This window comes from Salvelinus alpinus, chromosome 9 (genome assembly GCF_045679555.1).
Source record: "Salvelinus alpinus chromosome 9, SLU_Salpinus.1, whole genome shotgun sequence".
Taxonomy (NCBI): Eukaryota; Metazoa; Chordata; class Actinopteri; order Salmoniformes; family Salmonidae; genus Salvelinus; species Salvelinus alpinus.
This window is the reverse complement of record NC_092094.1, coordinates 70,563,472-70,577,199: the sequence shown is the minus strand read 5'-3', so window position 1 is coordinate 70,577,199 and position 13,728 is coordinate 70,563,472. Positions and strand designations below refer to the sequence as shown.

General features: G+C 41.2%; 1 non-coding gene across 1 annotated transcript; it reads left to right on the top strand.

Annotated features, from left to right (window-relative positions):
• The first annotated feature begins 296 nt into the window (after window positions 1–296).
• On the top strand, window positions 297–351 carry LOC139531169 (U7 small nuclear RNA). The gene has a single exon (XR_011666275.1). It is a non-coding gene; the product is annotated as a U7 small nuclear RNA (small nuclear RNA).
• The last annotated feature ends 13,377 nt before the right edge of the window (window positions 352–13,728 follow it).

The following is a 13,728-nucleotide window of genomic DNA, read 5'->3' as shown; positions in this document are numbered from 1 at the left end:
AGGGGTTTCATTCACAGAGTCCGTTCATAATTATTCCAGTTGAACACAACAACCTCTATAGAAGATCTGCCTTCAAACACCAATCAATGCCCTGACCCCTTAATGTGTATATGCTAACTGTTAGTCTTCTACTGATCAGGGTCCACTGCAGCCCCTAATGATGAGTTCTGTTTTTTTGTGGCGCCTACCCCGGTCAAAGTTGCCCATCCCTGATATAGACCATATAATGTGTTAGAAAAGTGGAAAAGCTCTGAACTATCTGTTCAGACTCCAGTTCTACCTACCTACAGCTTATGGAAAATTTGCTCTTCTAGTATTTGTCCAGTAGGTTTCCTCAAGGAGAAATCCCCCACTTCAAAGATAATATAACTAAAACACTATAGTAAATACTACAGTAATGTCTAAAAACACTGCAGTAGTTAAGTAGTATACAGTATACTATAGTTTAACTATACTAATACTACAGTATTTATACTATAGTAAACTGTAAATACTACAGTATACTACAGTCATGTCGACAAAAACACTATAGTATATAAATATAGTAATGCTACAGTATTTTTATACCATAGTAGTTTGTCATGTTGGGTAGTCTCCATTGAAACCAGTGACGTGTCCTCTCTTTCCTACCATACAAAGCTATGGCACACACACACACACACACACACACACACACACACACACACACACACACACACACACACACACACACACACACACACACACACACACACACTTCTTGGTCTAAAAGCCATTACCCTTCCACCTCTCCCTCCCTTATCAACCAACATCCCCACTTTTGTTTGTCTTACTTCGTTTGCTAAGCCCTCCAAATTGTTCCTAGTTGTTGTTTTTGTTATCGTTTGTTTGTTCCTCCAACGACCCTATAGCCTGAGTGGCCATATACCTCTGGTCATACTGACACACAGACACAACCATCTTCTTCCTTATCTGTCTCTCGCTCTCTGTTAGGGTCAATCAGACACCTCGCTGGCTGCCATAGCCGGAGACACGCGCTAGTGACCCTCACTTCAATTAGCTCCTCCGCACGGCACCCAATTTCACGGCTATAACCCCCCTCCAAGCCCCCACTAGGCTCCCAGCAAGGACCAACGCACCCCATCCATCAGCTGCACCCTTTGAAGGGGGCTAGGGGAGAGGGGACGGGGGACGGGGGTGAGGAAGGGGGCGTGTGCTGGCTGGAGTGACGGATTGCTCCTCAGATGGAGAGAGTGAGACTGGGTAACTTTGACCTGGCCTACAGGCTGTTGTGAAGAGAGAGAGGTGGTTGGTTTTCACTACTGGCTTCCTGTCCTGTGTGTGTGGATGCATAATGTGAGTGGTTTAATGTGTGTTCAGTGTTCACTGGGTTGGAAGTGTGGGGGTATGACTTTTGGTTGTGGATGGGGAATCTAAACTTTGTCCACACACGAGAGGGTTTTATATGAATCAGTCGTCAGGCCATACATTCATAGGAAGTCACATAGCAAAGTCATGAAGTGTGTGTGTGTGTGTGTGTGTGTGTGTGTGTGTGTGTGTGTGTGTGTGTGTGTGTGTGTGTGTGTGTGTGTGTGTGTGTGTGTGTGTGTGTGTGTGTGTGTGTGTGTGTGTGTGTGTGTGTGTGTGTGTGTGTGTGTGTTCTTGTATGCCCATGCTTGTACATTTGTGTGTTTGTGCAAAGGTCCTGTGGTGAGAAGACAGGTCAGTGTTTGTTGAGTGGAGCAGTCAAAACAACAACACTATTTGACCAACTGTGAAGTCGACTGTTGTCGCCAGGCAGTTATTTTTGTTATTCTGTCTCTCTCTCTCGCTTGCTCACAGAAGTCATTACCTTACTCACATATTTATCCATGCACAGACACAGACACAGACACACTCATTTCAACACTTTACTACTATTTATCCCTGGCATGCAGTGGCGACCCGTCATTCAGTGCAGGTGGTGCTGTTTTGAGCCGTCCCTTTTGTGCATGTTATTTTGACATTACTACGTGTCACATATCAGTTTGCAAACAATGTAAAGGAAAATATTTAAAAAATCATTAAGTTAATAAAGCCGCATACGAACTTGGTCTCTTTTTTGCTTTCTTGAGTAAGGCAGCTCCAAAATGCAGGTGTTTCCACCTAGCTCAGTGCTTTCTGTGGTGATGGGGCAGCCAGCGGAAAATACGGAGTATTGGTAATGTTCTCTAGTAGCGCCGTGATTGGGTAATGTTCTCTAGTTGCGCCGTGATTGGCTCATTGTTCTGTCACTCATGGGGACACTACGTCACCGCCAAATCTAAGGGTAGAACTCAAAAATTCAAGCCCCTTGGGTGCTGCCATAGAATTACATTAGAAGTTCCCACCTAAGAAGGCTCAAGGTCATTGGCCACAGATAAATGATGTCAAATCACGTTATATCTACCGTAGCTTTGATTGGACTGATCTTAGCTAGCAGTCATCATCATGAATCAAGTCAACAATCTACTGGCAAATGCTTTTTAATCCTTGTCATATGAAGAGAAATAATGAAGAGAAATTATAGATAAAACATATCGGTGCTCATTGGCCATTGGACATAAACATTACACAACAAGCTGGAAATCGCAAATTCAACAATGAGTGGTTTGGAAGGAGTCAGTGGCTAACTGCAGGCATTGCAAAGCAATCAATAGACTGCTATTCAGAGGAGTGTTTGTGTGGTCCCAAGTCTGGGTTTAAGGGTCTCTTTTCCAAGCTTAAAAGGATAAACATTCAATATTGGCCATGCTGTCAATGCTGTCAATCTGCCTCGCTCAAAACAACTGGAAACTCAGAACTGGGAAATCTGACTTCAGTGATTTCAAGACAACTGGGAACTCTGAAAAAAAGGAGTTCCGACTGGGAAAATACGTTTTGAACGGTCATCCAACTCGGAATTGCAAGTCGGGAACTCTGGCCTCTTTCTAGAGCTCTGACCTGAAGATCACTGACGTCATCATGATTCGACCTTGTTTTTTTCCGAGGTCCCAGTTATCTTGAAAGCACCATAAGTCCAGAGAATGTCAGACTTTGATGACAAAGTTTGATGACCAAATTTGTCCATGAAGGACGGTTTCGCCACCTTTCTTTTCAAGTGAGCACAGCACAACAAGGTGAGTACAAAAATGTATTGTATGCTGCTGCATAAATTATGTAACATGCCGGGAAGATATGTATACTGTAGCTAAGTGTATGTTGTGTAGTAAGCTGTTAGTAGCCCATGTGCCTCACCCTAATAATTTGGTGGCTCTTGATTTTGCCTGCTGTTCTGACTTGGTGGTGCACATGTAGCCTATAGCCTGTTTTAGAGAAATGTAATCATAGAATATTGTAAGAGCTTTCATTGTCTGTTTATATGCCCCCTTTATTTATCCTATGGTTCTGACTCGGTGTGCAAGGAGAATACTGTAAGATCGGCCCATGTTCTGAATTCTGTCGCTGTACATTTCAAAAGTGCTGAACAAATAGTTATATTGACAACGTCCGTCCTAGCTCGCTCATTAATGTCTTAATCAAAATTACGGATTGCCTCTCATCCGCTCGTCGTCCCCTTATGCCAGAATTTGTTCATCTCAATTGTCAATAGAAACCACATTTGTTTAAGCAAGTCAGCCATATCAGCTATATATTTTTAAAGGCAGTAAATGAGGCTGTTTTGCTGCCAGACAAGGCTCCGCTGATAACCAGGTGTAGCAGTGGTAAGGTATTGGGACTGCTGTTGGGACAGCTTTATGTAGGCCTTAACAGTTTGTGGGCACCGTTTGTCACCGTTATAGTGCAATTCATGTATTGTTTAGTGACTTTGTAGGCATGCATAAAAATGTTTTTTATTTTATTTGCCCCACCAACATTTACATGCTAAAATCACCACTGCTGGCATGCAACCTTTAAATAATTTTCTGTATGTAAGTGGTAACCTAGACAGTGAGTGATGAAATTACATTGCCCACGGCTACCGTGAGAGCATATGATGGTGACGGTATTAGTGAGTATGACATGGTTGACTGTGTCAAAATCATGGGTCGATTTCCAAATTAAACTATGTTTCTCTGTCACTATTATTATTACACTGCATCTCCTCTCTTTGCTCTCTCTCTCTCCTCCCGTCTAACTTTTGTTGTCCCTCGAGGCAGGTAGCCTACTAGTTAGAGTGCTGGGCCAGTAACCGCAGGTTGCTGGATCGAATCCCCGAGCTGATAAGGTAAAAATCTGTCGTTCTGCCCCTGAACAAGGCTGTTAACCCACTGTTCTTAGGCCATCATTGTAAATAATAATCTGTTCTTAACTGACTTGCCTAGTAAAAATAAAGGTTAAATTTAAAAAACTCCTTCATTCTGTCAAGTACTTCTCTGTCTTTCTCTGTTGCTGCTGGTTCCCTGGTCAGACCTGGCCTTTGTCCAAAATGGCACCCTATTCCTTATTTTATGTGCACTACTTTTAACCATGGCCAATATGGCTCTAGTCAAAAGTAGTGCACTATGAGGGAGTAGTAGGGTGTCATTTGGACGAAGATCTGGTGTAAGGGGCTGGTAATGCTGTGCCATGGGGGGGGGGGTGTTAGAGGGAGCCTTCTCTGTCTCCAGCCAGTCTGCCTCCCTGCCTTCCAAACATCTGAAGCTCACATCAGACCTCCTGAGAGAAGAGAGGAGGAGCATGGAGGACAAAGGGAGAGGAGGAGGAGGAAGAGGTAACTTCCACAAAGCTGTGAACGAGCTGAGAGACAAGGCTAAGGTGGGGCCTTCCATGCCATCAAAAGGAACATCAAATTCGACATACCAATTAGGATCTGGCTAAAAATACTTGAATCAGTTATAGAACCCATTGCGCTTTATGATTGTGAGGTCTGGGGTCCGCTCAGAAACCAAGAATTCACTAAATGGGACAAACACCAAATTGAGACTGCATGCAGAATTCTGCAAAAATATCCTCTGTGTACAACGTAAAGCACCAAATAATGCATACAGAGCAAAATTAGGCTGATACCCGCTAATAATCAAAATCCAGGAAAGAGTGGTTAAATTCTACAACCACCTAAAAGGAAGCGATTTACAAACCTTCCATAACAAAGCCATCACCTACAGAGAGATGAACCTGGAGAAGAGCCCCCTAAGCAACCTGGTCCTGGGACTCTGTTCACAAACACAAACAGACCCCACAGAGCCCCAGGAAAGCAACACAATTAGACACAAGCAAATCATGAGAAAACAAAAAGATAATTACTGGACACACTGGAAAGAATTAACAAAACACTGAGCAAACTAGAATGCTACTTGGCCCTAAACATAGAGTACACAGTGGCAGAATACCTGACTACTGTGACTCACCCAAAAGAAGACAGGCTATGTGCACACTGCCCACAAAATTAGGTCAAATGTATGACAATATTAGAGACACATTTCCCACAGATTACACAGATCCACAAAGAATTCGAAAACAAACACAATTTTGATAAATTCCCATATCTACTGGATGAAATACTACAGTGTGCCATCACAGCAGCAAGATTTGTGACCTGTTGCCACAAGAAGAACAGAAGAACACAAGAAGAACAAACACCATTGTAAATACAACCCATATTTATGTTTATTTATTTCCCCTTTTGTACTTTCGCTATCTGCACATTGTTACAACACTAAACATAATTTTACATTTGAAATGTCTTTATTCTTTTGGAACTTTTGTGAGTGTAATGTTTACTGTTCATTTTTTGTGTTTATTTCACTTTTGTTTATTATCTACCTCACTTGCTTTGGCAATGTTAACATATGTTAACCATGCCAATTATCACATTTCAGGTAAGACCCAAGTGCAGACTGTGTTGCAGTAACAATGTTTATTACAACAACAGGGGCAGGCAAACGACAGGTCAAGGCAGGCAGGGGTCGGTAATCCAGAGTAGGGGCAAAAGCACCAGACGGCAGTGGCAGGCAGAGTGGTCAGGCAGGCGGGCTCAGAGTCAAAACAGGCAAAGGTCAAAACCAGGAGGGCGAGAAAAGAGAGACTGGGGAAAAGCAGGAGCTGAGAAACAAAATGCTGGTTGACTTGACAAACAAGACGAACTGGCAACAGACAAACAGAGAACACGGGTATAAGTACCCAGGGGATAATGGGGAAGAATGGCGACACCTGGAGGGGGGTGGAGACAATCACAAAGACAGGTGAAACAGATCAGGGTGTGACAGCCAATAAAGCCCTTGAATTGAATTGAATTGAAAGGAGAAGGGCATGTAAGAGGAAAGAGGAAAGGTTAGAGAAGGGGAGAGGGGAGAGAGAGGGGACAAGGGAGGAGAGCAGCATGGAGAGAAGGGAAGAGGGAGAGGAGAGGTGGAACCGAACCCATCAGTGCCAGACAGGCTGGGTCAAGCAAACACTCCGGCTTCCATTTATCATCTTACTCAATCTCCCTTTAAACATACACAGATTGCAGTGCACACACACATAGGCATACAGTACATTGCAACGTACACACATATGCCTAGACTCACACATACTAGGTACGCACACACACACATAGACACACACCAACACGCAGCAGATTCACACGCAGCAGCAGCAGATTCCTCTGCACAGGGGGTTAGGATCAAACTATTACCAAATATTCATAAATAACTGACAAATGACAATTATATTTGAGTAACTATTGAAAATGTAAAAGACTGACTACAGAGCACTTACTTTAGTTTTTGTGTGTGTGTGTGTGTCAGTCAGGATGTGCGTGTGTGCCTGACTGTGTGCGTGTGTGTGTGTCAATACATTTTTTCTCAATCACATACAAGCCTTTTGGGGGGGGGGGGGTTCAAAACATAGTCTACAAGACAGAACTCTGTGGTCTTTTGCGAAACAGTAAATGTATTTTCAAAATGTAGTTGCCGTCTCAAAACTTAAATACATTCATCAAAACTAAATTGTACTTTCAAAATTGCAAATACAATAATCAAAAGAACACGACTGCATTGATGTCATTGTATATCCCACCAAGGGCAAATCTGGTGTTTCTTTTTAGATAGAATACAAGATATATTAGATCAAATCCAGACAGGAACTATTATTTTAGCAGGTGACCTAAATCGTACATAAGATAAGATTGAAAGTTGTAGTAATAAAAAAGGAACATTTGGGGAGCCTCCAAAGAGGCTGAAAAATGTCATCTCTACAAATAATTTACAGGACACTTGGAGAGTACTATTCCCAACTACAAAATACTATTCCTTTTTTTATCAAAGAAAGAACATCTACTCAAGAACTAACTACATTTTAATTTCATAAAATCCACTCAACAATTTCTGGATTAAAAAATGTATGATATACACTGGGGTCACTTAGAAATCTCCTTGTTTTTGAAAGAAAAGCAAATTTTTTGTTTATTCATATAACATCAAATTGATCAGAAATACAGTGTAGACATTGTTAATGTTGTAAATGACTATTGTAGCTGGAAACGGCTGATTTGTAATGGAATATCTACATAGGCGTACAGAGGCCCATTATCAGCAACCATCACTCCTGTGTTCCAATGGCACACAACTTGTGACAGAATTTGGAGAATGAACAGAGCGCATCTTCTGGAACCAAAATATATTAAACACGTAAACTAAAAATAAAAGCCTTTACCATTACAAATGTAGACATAGAGGATGGAGAAAAGCCTACCCTCAATATAATCTGGGATGCCTTTACATTAAGGGAATGATAATCTCATACTCGGCAATAGCTAAATCGGATTTAGAAATTCAAATTCAAGAAAATCTCAGAAAAGAAACATTAAAATATATATACAAGGTAAAGAATCAAATAAAATTTCAATTTAAGCAGGAATCTGATATTTTACTTTTGAAGAGAGACAACAAATACAGGTTAAACAAAAAAAATGCATATTTCTTAATGGCAAATAAACCTGGCAAATATCTCGCAGCTCTCACAAAGCAAATACATGCTAAACCAGTTATAATTTTAAAAGATACAGATACAAATGCGGTAATTAGAAATAACAACTTGATTGATTACAATTTTTAAAAGCTTCTATGAATATTTAAATATAGTTGAAGTTGGAAGTTTACATACACCTTAGCCAAATACATTTAAACTCAGTTTCACAATTCCTGATATTTAATCCTAGTAACTGACATACAGTTAGGATCACTACTTTATTTTAAGAATGTGAAATGTCAGAATAATAGTAGAGAGAATGATTTATTTCAGCTTTTATTTCTTTCATCACATTCCCAGTGGGTCAGAAATTTACATACACTCAATTAGTATTTGGTAGCATTGCCTTTAAATTGTTTAACTTGGGTCAAACATTTCGGGTAGCCTTCCACAAGCTTCCCACAATAAGTTGGGTGAATTTTGGCCCATTTCTCCTGACAGAGCTGGTGTAACTGAGTCAGGTTTGTAGGCTCGCACACGCTTTTTCAGTTCTGCCCACACATTTTCTATAGGATTGAGGTCAGGGCTTTGTGATGGCCACTACAATACCTTGACTTTGTTGTCCTTAAGCCATTTTGCCACAACTTTGGAAGTATGCTTGGGGTCATTGTCCATTTGGAAGACCCATTTGCGACCAAGCTTTAACTTCCTGACTGATGTCTTGAGATGTCGCTTCAATATATCCACATAATTTTCCTGCCTCATGATGCCATCTATTTTGTGAAGTGCACCAGTCCCTCCTGCAGCAAAGCATCCCCACAACATGATGCTGCCACCCCCGTGCTTCAAGGTTGGGATGGTGTTCTTCAGCTTGCAAGCCTCCCCCTTTTTCCTCCAAACATAACAATGGTCATTATGGCCAAACAGTTCTATTTTTGTTTCATCAGACCAGAGGACATTTCTCCAAAAAGTACGATCTTTGTCCCCATGTGCAGTTGCAAACCGTAGTCTGGCTTTTTTATGGCGGTTTTGGAGCAGTGGCTTCTTCCTTGCTGAGCAGCCTTTCAGGTTATGCCGATATAGGACTCGTTTTACTATGGATATAGATACTTTTGTACCTTTTTCCTCCAGCATCTTCACAAGGTCCTTTGCTGTTGTTCTGGGATTGATTTGCACTTTTTGCACCAAAGTACGTTCATCTCTAGGAGACAGAATGCGTCTCCTTCCTGAGCGGCATGACGGCTGCGTGGTTCCATGGTGTTTATACTTACGTACTATTGTTTGTACAGATGAACGTGGTACCTTCAGGTGTTTGGAAATTGTTCCCAAGGATGAACCAGACTTGTGGAGGTCTACAATTTTTTTCTGAGGTCTTGGCTGATTTCTTTTGATTTTCCCATGATGTCAAGCAAAGAGGCACTGAGGATGAAGGTAGGCCTTGAAGTACATCCACAGGTACACCTCCAATTGACTCAAATGATTTTAATTAGCCTATCAGAAGCTTCTAAAGCCATGACATAATTTTCTGGAATTTTCCAAGCTGTTTAAAGGCACAGTCAACTTAGTGTATGTAAACTTCTGACCAACTGGAATTGTGATACAGTGAATAATAAGTGAAATGATCTGTCTGTGAACAATTGTTGGAAAAATTACTTGTGTCATGCACAAAGTAGATGTCCTAACCGACTTGCCAGAACTATAGTTTGTTAACAAGAAATTTGTGGTGTGGTTGAAAAACACGTTTTAATGACTCCAACCTAAGTGTATGTAAACTTCCGACTTAAACTGTAATACACAATTAAACAACAGTTGGATGGATCCTATAGCCTTCTTAGACTCAACAACTCTGAAGCAATTATCAGCAGACAGGGATCACCCAATAATAAATATTAGATACTGTTAAAGCATTCGCACGGAGAGAAGCACCAGTAATGGATGGCTTTCCCATAGAATCCTATTCAACATTATGGGACAAAGTATCACCCCTATTTACACAAATGACAACACACGTCACTCAATTCAGTACTTCCTAGTTCCATGTATCAAACAGTTATTTCAGTTATATTAAAACCAGTCAAATCTGGAGAGTCCCCTACTGATTCTAGACCCATAAGTTTAATTATTTGTGACAATAAAATAATAACAAAGCTTATAAACAATGGAAAGGCAAAAGTCTTACCAGACTTGATACATATCAATCAAATGGGGTTTATTAAAAATAGACACTTAAAAAACAAATACAAGAACATGTTTCAGTTTAATACAATACGCAAAAAACAAGGTATAAATGTATCAATAATGACTGTTGATGACGAAAAGGCCTTGACCATCTTGAATGGCCTTTTCTATTTAAAACTTTGGAAGCTTTCAACTTTCCAGCTGAAATAATACATGTAATAAAAATATCATATAAATGTCCTAAAGCAAATATATACACAAATAATACATTATCTGATGAAATGGCTTTAGAAAGGGGCACAAGACAGGGATGTCCCCTCTCCCCCTCCTGTTTGCACTGGCAATTGAACCCCTTGCAGAAAGAATTAGACAGGACCCAAATGTAACAGGTGTCAGTATTGGTAAACATGAATGTAAACTAAACATATTTGCGGATGATCTCGTGATATAACTGACCAATATTGAAAACTAAATGCCTCCTCTGCTAAAAATAATTTCAGAACACTCTAAAATCCCAGTATATAAAATTTACATGGGGGAAAAATGAAATAATGGCAATAGGAAAAATACAAATAATAACTCACAATATACAGCAATCCTTTAAGTGGACCACAACCAAAATAGAGAGAAACAAAATGGTGCAGTTTGAACCCATGTTGCGGAAAGTGATGCATAAATTCGAGCACACAGCCATGCAATCTCTATAGACAAACATTAGCAGTAGAATGGCCATACTGAAGAGCTCAGTGACTTCTAACGTGGCACCGTCATAGGATGTCACCTTTCCAACAAGTCAGTTCGTCAAATTTAATGCCCTGCTAGAGGTGCCCCGGTAAACTGTAAGTGCTGTTATTGTGAAGTGGAAACATCTAGAAGCAACAATGGCTCAGCCATGAATTGGTAGGCCACACAAGCTCACAGAATGGGACCTTGTGTGGTGTGAAGTTGGACTCTGGGGCAGTAGAAATGCGTTCTCTGGAGTGATGAATCACGCTTCACCATCTGGCAGTCTTGAAGGACAAATCTGGGTTTGGCGTATGCCAGGAGAACGCTACCTTCCCCAATGCATAGTGCCAACTGTAAGTTTGGTGGAGGAGGAATAATGGTCTGGGGCTGTTTTTCATGGTTCGGGCTAGGCCTCTTAGTTCCAGTGAAGGAAAATTTTAACGCTACAGAATACAATGACATTCTAGACGATTCTGTGCTTTCCAACTTTGTGGCAACAGTTTGGGAAAGGCACTTTCCTGTTTCAGCATGACAATTCCCCCGTGCACAAAGCGAGGTACATAAAGAAATAGTTTGTCGAGATCGGTGTGGAAGAACGTGACTGGCCTACACAGAGCCCTGACCTCAACTCCATTGAACACCTTTGGGATGAATTGAGACGCCGACTGCGAGGCAAGCGTAGTCGCCCAATGGAAGCAAGTCCCCTCAACAATGTTCCAACATCTAGTGGAAAGCCTTCCCAGAAGATGGGAGGCTGTTATAGCAGCAAAGGGGGGACAATCTCAATTTTTATGCCAATGACTAATGCAACATCTGTTACGCCACAGCCTGACGTTTTATTTGGAGATTGGGTTGCAAGATCAATACATTTTCTTTGCAGTCACAAAATCATGATGATCAAAATTGGAGTACCCAAAGGTGCAGAATTATGGGCAATTACTCCTTTTATGCATATTTCACCAAACAATTTCATACGCATCCAATCAAATATTATTCCTGATTTTTTTTAAATAAGCACATTGTGTGCATGAATCATTTATACATTCAATAAATATACTGGTTTGTCATAGTTTTGTAGACTTTCATTGGTGCACAGAAACACAGTCCACAATTGAAATAATGAAAGGTGAATACAATGGACGTGGATAAGAACGTATTGGCCTACCAAGAAGTAACCCAACTTCATTCTCTGTATCTCTGCATGTCCGCAATATTGTAAAAAAATCGTAAACATTAGACACACTATTGCTTAAATATTTCCCTATATTGTACATGGTATGACACTGATGGGGTGATTTTGACTTTTGTGCAGTAGTGTTTACTGATGGCTGGACACAGTGAAGACATTTGCGTACATTTCCCTTCTGATGAAACAATGTTAATATTCTGTGAACAAAACACTTAGCAGTGAATTTTGTATTCACTGATGACACTTGTATTTAAATTTTTTTGCAAAAGGTGGTCTAAGATATGCAAGTCAGGTACAATGGCAAGAAAATGATCTGAACTTCTGTACATGTATTTGAGCATTTGATCATTGCTGTTCTGTTATAGATACATTTCAACACAGATCCCAAAAATTGTTTGTACGTGATCGAGAAGAAATGTATAATACTCAAGCTAGCAGAGAGAGCACATACTGGTTAGCTGCTGTGGTGACAAACACTGTGGCAGGAAGCACCACAACCTGTGATCTCTGCAAACGCTAATGGAAAAATTCACTAAGATAGAACAACCAGTGTGTGTGTGTGTGTGTGTGTGTGTGTGTGTGTGTGTGTGTGTGTGTGTGTGTGTGTGTGTGTGTGTGTGTGTGTGTGTGTGTGTGTGTGTGTGTGTGTGTGTGTGTGTGTGTGTGTGTGTGTGTGTGTGTGTGTGTGCGCGTGTGTGTGTGTGTGTGTGTGTGTGTGTGTGTGCGTGTGTGTGTGTGTGCCTGTGTGTGTGTGTGCGCTTGTGTGTGAGAGAGAGAGAGAGAGAGAGAGAGAGAGAGAGAAAGAAACAGAGCATGAGAGAGAGAGATAAAGAGAGAGGTCCTCTAGAAACATTTTTAGAGACCCCACTTTGACACATTTGCTCTCCTGCTCTCGAAGATAAGAAACCAGGTGTTTTTATAAAAAGACCAAGAGAGCACAGAGAGTTAAAAACACACAGAAAATAAGATATCAGCTATAATCTTTAGACATTTCTGAGTTCTATGTGTATCTTCTTCTCCTTTTTGGATGTCTTGAGCCATATCTGATCTAACAGTGTGATAGGACAGAACAGATAATATGAAAAAGGAAGTTGCAAAACTGCTCTCTGTTCTACTTCTGCCCTACATTTCAGGTGCAATGGGACACTGTAATGTACAGTGGCAGTGTTTCTATTGGTGCTCCTCTATAGACCTTTTTTTTTTATTGAACCTTATTGTAACTAGGCAAGTCAGTTAACAACCAATTCTCATTTACAATGACGGCCTACCCCGGCCAAACCCGGACGATGCTGGGCCAATCACGGCCGGATGTGATACAGCCTGGATTATCACCTGGGTTCTATTCATTAGTGCCAACCATAACAAACGGAAAACAAAAATGTGCGTTTCTTATTGGACCAATGCAGGTAGTGCCTAATGAACACAACCCTGTCTTCTTCACCTCTGTGTTGATTATCAGTTGGAGGGATGCAATTCAGCACTTTGTAAGGAAGCGCCGCTCGCTAATCTTAAATTATGATTTGTTGAATCAGGTAATTCACTTAGTGGTCACACTGAGAGAGTAGACAATGTGGCAGACACTGCGTGTGTGTGTGTGTGTGTGTGTGTGTGTGTGTGTGTGTGTGTGTGTGTGTGTGTGTGTGTGTGTGTGTGTGTGCGTGCGTGCGTGCGTGCGTGCGTGCGTGCGTGCGTGCGTGCGTGCGTGCGTGCGTGCGTGCGTGCGTGCGTGCGTGCGTGCGTGCGTGCGTGCGTGCGCGCGCGTGTGG